The following is a 7,823-nucleotide window of genomic DNA, read 5'->3' on the forward strand; positions in this document are numbered from 1 at the left end:
GTGGAATAAGAAAGAAGTGATGAAGAAGATGAAGAGAAACAATGACTAAAAGATGTAGATGTGATAATGACGAAGAAGAGGAAGCAGAAGAAAAGGAACAAAAAATAAGAAACAAAATACAAACGATCAAGAACAAGAGTAAGAACAGGAAGAGAAACAGGAAGAGAAGAAGAACAAGAAAAACAAGAACAACAACAAGAACAAGAACAACAACCACAGCAATAAGAACAGAAAAATTAACAAGAACAAGAACAAGAACAACAACAAGAAGAACAAGGACAAGAATAAGAATAAGAACAAGAACAAGAACAAGAAAGAGAAGAACAAGAACAAGAATAAGAAGAACACGTATATAAAGAAGAAGAAGAAGAAGAAGAACATCAAATAACAACAAATACAACAACAACAACAAGAAAAAGAACAAGACAGAGAAGACCAAGAACAAGAATAAGAAGAACAGATATAAAAAGAAGAAGAAGAGCAAGAACAAGAACAACAATAACAACAACAACAATAACAACAACAAGAACAAGAACAAGAAAGAGCAATTACAAGACCAAGAACCAGAATTATTATTGAAGGAAAAAATAAACAAACGCATCTTCGACTTACCTCTGGGCGCGAACTCAGAGACGGAGAAGTAGTAGTGTGGGGAGTCAGTAAGGTTCTTCAGGAGAGTCTGTCACCTGTATGTTGGCCGACACCACCGCTAAGTTCATCCCCCATCGCCCGGCTGCTGAAACCAAGAATGACACTGAGGAACCTACGGGGTCTAGACGCTGGTAGATTAACCTAAATACTATGAAAGCGATGGTATAGCTTAAGGTCTAGATTGTGAATTTTAATATTATGCTACACTTTGATGTCATCCTTGCTCCGTCTCTACTCACCTGTAACATATTTTACTCACCTCGAACCTATCTCACTCACTTTAGGCTTCTCCTACTCAACTAGCCTTTCCCATTCACCTAGTCCATTCCCTTACTCACCAATACCCTACCATTACTCATCAGCACCCTCCCTAATTCACCAATATCCTCGCTTACTCACCAACACTCTCCTTTACCCACCAACACCCTCCCTTACCCACCAATACCCTTCCTTACTCACCAACACCATCCCTTACTCAACAACACCCTCCCTTTACTCCCCATCACCCTCCCTAACTCACCAACACCAACACCCTCCCTTTACCCACCAACACCCTCCCTTACCCACCAATACCCTTCCTTACTCACCAACACCATCCCTTACTCACCAACACCCATCCCGTACTCACCAGCACCATCCCTTACTCACCAACGCCTTCCCTTACCAACCAACACCCTCCCTAACTCACCAACACCCACCCCATACTCACCAACACCTCCCCTTACTCACCTAGGTCCTGGGCGGTCACCTGGAGGAGGTAGTGGCCATTGGTATGCTCAAAGTCGAGGTTTCTCAGGTTGTAAATAACGCCACCTTCATCTATACCAAAGTTGGTGCTGTCGCTCAGCTGATACTTGATGTCCGAGTCGCCTTCATTTTGCCCAGACCTGCTGTACCTGGGGTAGTGGTGTGAGAGTATTTAGGGAGTTGTAGGGCAGATTGTGTAGATGGGTCTAGGCGAGTGTACAAGGCCATAGGGTGTCTATAGATGGGAGTAAATTGACAATACCCATCTCCTCCTTCTCTCTCTCTCCTCCCACTGACAACAATTAACTCCTGTGTCTCCTTCCTTCAACAACAGCCATCTTTCCCCCATTATCACTCTTCCATCATCACTCCCCCACCACCATTCCCAAACCATCACTCTTCACCATAACTCCTCCACTATCACTCCCCACCATCACCCCACCACCATTCCCAGCCATCACCCCCCACCATCACCATCCCACCATAACCCCACCATCACTCTCCACCATACTCCCCCACCATCATTCCCCACCATCACTCCCCAGCCATCACCCTCACCATCACCCCCACCATCATTCCCCACCATCACTACCCAGCCATCACCTCACCATCACCCCCACCATCATTCCCCATCATCAATCCCCATCATCACGACCCACCATCACTCCTCACCATCACCCCACAATTCTCCTCACCATCCATCCCTCAACCATCAACTCCCAACCATCACACCACCACCTTCACTTCCCTTCACAAACTCTCCACCACCACTCTCAACCATCACTCCCCATCATCACTTCCCCAACCATCACCCTCATCATCACCCCCATCATCATTTATAGCACAATCACATCGCCACCATTACATCCGACCATACACTCACCACCATCACTTCTCCACCATCACTGACACCATCACTCCCACCATCACTTCACCACCATCAATCCCTACCATCACTTCCACCATCACTAACTCACCAACACTCCACCATCACCCCAAACATCACTCCCACCATCACCTCCAACCGTCACTCTCAACCACCATCACTTTCCCCACCATCACTCCCCACCATCATTCCCCAGCATCACCTTCCCACCATCACTTCCCAACCTTCACTCCCCACCATCACCTCAACATCACCGCCTACCACCATCAATCGCCTCACCATCAATTCCGTTACCATCACAACCCCACCATCACTCCATCACCATCAATCCCACTCACACTCCCCAGAGGCATTCTCAACATCTTCCTATTTCATCACTCCACCAATTAATCCACCATCACTCCCCATCATCACCTCCAACCGTCACCACCACCATCACTTTCCACCATCACTTCCCCACCATCACCCATCACCATCAATCCCACCATCACTTCCTTCCATCACCACAACATCACCCTCCCACCATCACTCCTCACCTCACTCCTCACCATCAATCCTACCATCACTTCCCACCATCACTCATCTCACAAACACTCACCCACCAGCACCCCATTACATCTCCCCACCACCACTCCCCCACCACCACTCCCCACCATCAATTCCCCAAACATCACTCCCCACCATCATTCCCAAACATCACTTCCCACCAATACTCCCCACTAACACCCACACACCATTACTCCACCACCATCACCACCACCATCACCCACTACCATCACTTCCACCATCATCCCCTATCATCGCCCTACCATCACCCCTATCACTCCCTACCATCACCCTACCATCACCACCCGTACCCCTCACCTCACCACATCACCCCCCACCATCACCCCTTTAATATTACTCCCCACCACCACTCCCACCATCACTACTCCCACCACTCCCCACCACCACCCCACCACCATTCCCCACCATCAATCACCCACCATCACTCTGCTATCTTAACTCCCAACCATCACTCCCACCATCACTCTCCACCATCACCCCACCATCACCCCCACCATCACTCCCACCATGACTTCCCCACATTACTCCACCATCACTCCCCACCATCACTCCCCACCATCTCTCTCACACCATCACCCCACCGTCACTCCTCCAACATCACCTCATCGCCATCACTACCCTATCATCACTCCCTCTATCATCACCCCCCACATCATTTACTCCACCGTCGCTCCCCAACCATCATCCCCCACCATCACTCACCCCACCATCACCCCCAACCATCACCCCCCACCATCACTCCCTAACCCCACTCCCCAACATCACTGGCCCACCATTACCTCAGCCATCACCACCCACCATCACTCACAACCATCACTCCTCAACCATCACTCCCCCATATCACTACCCCACCATCACTCCCCCACCATCACCCCCCACCACACTCCCCACCATCTCCCACACCATCACTCCCCACCGTCACCTCCACCATCACCACGCCATCACTCCCCACCATCACTTCCCCACCATCACCCTCGCTGCCCTCACACCCACCATACCTACCACCACACTCCCCACCATCACTCCCCCACCCACACTCCACCACCATCACTCCCCGCCATCTCTCACACCATCACTCACCACCTTCACCCCCCACCATCACTCCCACCATCACTCCCCACCATCACTCCCCACCATGACTCCACATTTCCCCACCATCACTCCCCACCATCACTCCCCACCATCTCTCCCACACCATCACTCCCCACCGTCATCCAACATCACTCATCGCCATCACCCCCACCATCACCCACCATCACCCCGCCGCCCCCACCCGCACCATTACTCCACCACCATACTCCCCCCACCATCACCACTCACCATCACTCCTCACCATCACTCCCCAACATCACTCCCCCACCATCACTTCCCACCATCACCCTCGCTGCCCTCACACCCCACGATTACTCCACCACCATTACTCACCATCACTCCCACCATTACTCCCACCACCATTACTCCCCCACCATCACTCCCCCACCTTACCCACCACCATTACTCCCCACCATCACTCCTCACCATCTCTCTCACACCATCACTCACCACTATCACTCCCCATCATCACTCCCCAATCATCACCCTCACCATCACTCATCCACCATCACTCCCCACCATCACCACTCACCATCACCATCACCCCCCAACATTACTGCCCACCATCACTCCCTCACCATCACTCTCACCACTATCACCCCCCGCCCTCACTTCCCCACCACCTCACCATCACTCCCCCGCCATCCTCACTTTCACCCCCACCATCACTTCATCATCATTCCCCCACCATCCCTCCCTCACCCTGACTCCCCCACCATCCCTCCCCCATGAACGCTTCAACTCGCTGTACCTAAAGAAGAACATTACTCCGGGTGTCTTAAGTTCTTGTAAACACGAGACCGGACTACCGCTTAGTACATCATGTCAACACAGATCATCACCTGTTCTGGCCTGCCCTTACCTATCGTGCCGTTCTCTGGTGTGACCTTACTTGTCCTAACTTCTCCTGACCTATTGTGACCTTCCCAGATTTGTCTTGACTTATCGTGGCCTTTCCTGAGCCGTCTTGATCTGTCCTGACCTGCTCTGACTTACCCTGTCCTACCCTTATTTAGTTATCCCTGACCTACCCTGGCCTTCCCTGGCCCACCCTTGTGTAGCCATCCCTGACCCTCCCTGATCTAACCTGACCTTCACTGACCTACCCTGACCTTCCCTGGTTTGACCTTCACTGGATTGGTTGTGCTTCTGAGGTCGATTCAGTGTTTGTTGCATCACCGACCAAGGACGGGGTACCACGGTCTATGTTGTGGTGGTTGTTGTGGTGTGGTGGTTGTTGTGGTTGTTTTTGTGGTTGGTGGTTATTGTTGGTTATTATGTGGTGGTTAGTGGTAGTGGTTGGTTATTGTGGTTGTTTTTTTTTTTGGTTGTTGGTTTTTTTTGGTGGTTGTTAAATGTGGTGGTTGGTAGTAGTTCTTGTGGTTGTTGGTGGTTGTTTGTGGTTTTAGTTGTGGTTGTTGGATATGGTGATTGGTAGTAGTTGTTGTGGTTGTTGGTGGTTGTTTGTGGTTTTAGTTGTGGTTGTTCGATGTAGTTGTTGGTCGCTGGTGGTTGTTATTTTGGTTGTTGGTGGTTGTTGTGGTGGTTTAAGTTTTTTGGGTGTTGTTTTAAGTGATTGTTGGTTACTGTAGTTGTTGTTATATCCATTTCAGTCGTTGTTCTTTGTTCTTTTTTGTTGTTGTTGTAAGTTCTTATGATCCAAATAATCAAATAGGTTATCAACAATCATAGATAAACAAAGATAAGAAATAACTCTCAAGCCTTAATTATATAATCTGTAAACAATAATTTGCATAAATTTGGCTCAGATAATTTAGTACAAGTTAGTTATAAAATCAGTGTTAATTGGACAATAATTGAGTAATAATTTCTCTAATAACTTTGTGTAATAATTGAATCTGCGAAGTAATTTAATATATAAGTAGTTTAGTCTTGGTACGAATTAATGAGTTCAATCGTACTTAAGGGGGTATGATGTACTTAAGGGGGTATGTTGTACTTAAGGGGGTATGTTGTAATTGGCGTATGTCAGGCTCTAAGGGGCATGTTGTACTTAAGGGGGCATGTTGTACTTAAGGGGGTATGTTGCACTTAAGGGGTATGTTGTACCTTAAGGGGTATGTTGTACTTAAGGGGCATGTTGTAACTTGAAGCGGGCATTTTTGCACTTAAGGGGGTATTTACACTTAAGGGGTAGTGTTGTACTTAAGGGGCATGTTGTATTTAAGGTATGTTGTACCTATGTGGGTATTTTGTACACAAGATATTGTGTTGGTACATAAGGGGCATGTTGCACTCTAAGGGGCATTAAGAGTGGCATGTTATCAAGGGGTGTTGTCCTTAAGGGGGTATGTTGTACATAAGGGGGGTTGTTGTACTTAAGGGGGTATGCTGTACTTAAGGGGGTATGTTGTACTTAAGAGGGTATGCTGTACTTAAGGGGGTATGTTGTACTTAAGAGGGTATGCTGTACTTAAGGGGGTATGTTGTACTTAAGAGGGTATGCTGTACTTAAGAGGGTATACTGTACTTAAGGGGGTATTTTGTACCTTAGGGGTATGTTGTACTTAAAGGGGGGTATGTTGTACTTAAGGGGGTATGCTGTACATAAGGGGGTATGTTGTACTTAAGGGATATGTTGTACTTAACGTGGTATATTGTACTCAAAAAACAGAACTCAAAGAGTAAAGTATTCTTACCCAATGGATTAAGTCATCGTACTCAAGAGGTTAAGTCAATTATTCTCGATGACATACACAGTTCCTCAATAAACTGCATAATAGTAACAATACAAGAGTTACCCCCTGATATTGTGTCTCGTTTTCTGTTGTTCTACGAGTATTAATTCGGTTTCAACAAATTATAAATATTAGCGCTATGTTTTTATACTACAAATTTCTTTAATATTTCTTGTATTTATATTTTGCTTATGTGTATATTATGTTTATAAATATAGTAGCAGTAAAGATTTACATATATACATATTACACACACACACACACACACACACATTATTATTACATACACACACACACACACATTATTATTATTATTATTATTTATTAACATATACACACACACACACATATTACACACACATACACATACACACACACACACACACACACACATTACACCACACATTATTACTATTACACACACACATTATTATTATTATTATTATTATTATTATTATTATTATTATTATATATTATTATTATTATTATTATTATTATAATTATATTATTATTATTATATTATTATTATTATTATTATTATTATTAATATTATTATTATTATTATTATTATTATTATTATTATTATTATTATTATTATTATTATTATTATTATTATTATTATTATAATTATTATTATCTGCAGAAACAGTAATAGTTGTAAGAGTAGTAGTAGTAAAGTAGTAGTAGTAGTAGTAGTAGTAGTAGTAGTAGTAGTAGTAGTAGTAGTAGTAGTAGTAGTAGTAGTACATCTTAAAAAAACAGGTAACATCTCCCAGTTCTCTATCGGTCAATCTTCCGGTGCGTTGGAGAGCAAGATTAAGTTTTCAATCCAATGATGACATAATAGAAGAGTAAACACTGACACACCCACTAGAGTCGTCTAGTACGGAAACTAAGGCTGGGTACACGAGGCTTTGGTGATGCTTGTAAACACTGCAGGTAAATGCATTAAAACACGGGAGATTGAAAGATGATTTTAAAGTGTATTCATTGTTGGGGATTGTATTTGTCTGTGTACTTTCGGTGTGCTCTATGTACACAAGCACACCCTGTTTTCAGGGTAATAATTTATGGACACCCTATATATCACTTTGTATTCGTGTGTAAAGTTTGTCGTGTAAAGTTTCATTCTTCCTTCAATTAATCAGTCAGGGGGTGTTTATTCTGTTGTCTGAAGGTTG

The 7,823-nt window shown here is 45.0% G+C and overlaps 1 protein-coding gene across 1 annotated transcript in view; it reads right to left on the minus strand.

The window, feature by feature from the left end:
* Positions 1-1,537, minus strand: part of LOC121880371 (DE-cadherin-like) — a 51,519-nt gene extending 49,982 nt beyond the window's left edge. Inside the window, exons 1-2 of the mRNA XM_042387525.1 lie at positions 1,381-1,537; positions 613-733 (exon numbers count right to left, since the gene is read on the minus strand). The gene's annotated coding sequence lies outside the window, so the exon portion shown is untranslated. The remainder of the gene's footprint in view (positions 1-612; positions 734-1,380) is intronic.
* Between the last annotated feature and the right edge of the window lie 6,286 nt (positions 1,538-7,823).

The sequence above is a fragment of the Homarus americanus genome, unplaced genomic scaffold, assembly GCF_018991925.1.
Source record: "Homarus americanus isolate GMGI-L3 unplaced genomic scaffold, GMGI_Hamer_2.0 scaffold26674, whole genome shotgun sequence".
Classification (NCBI taxonomy): domain Eukaryota; kingdom Metazoa; phylum Arthropoda; class Malacostraca; order Decapoda; family Nephropidae; genus Homarus; species Homarus americanus.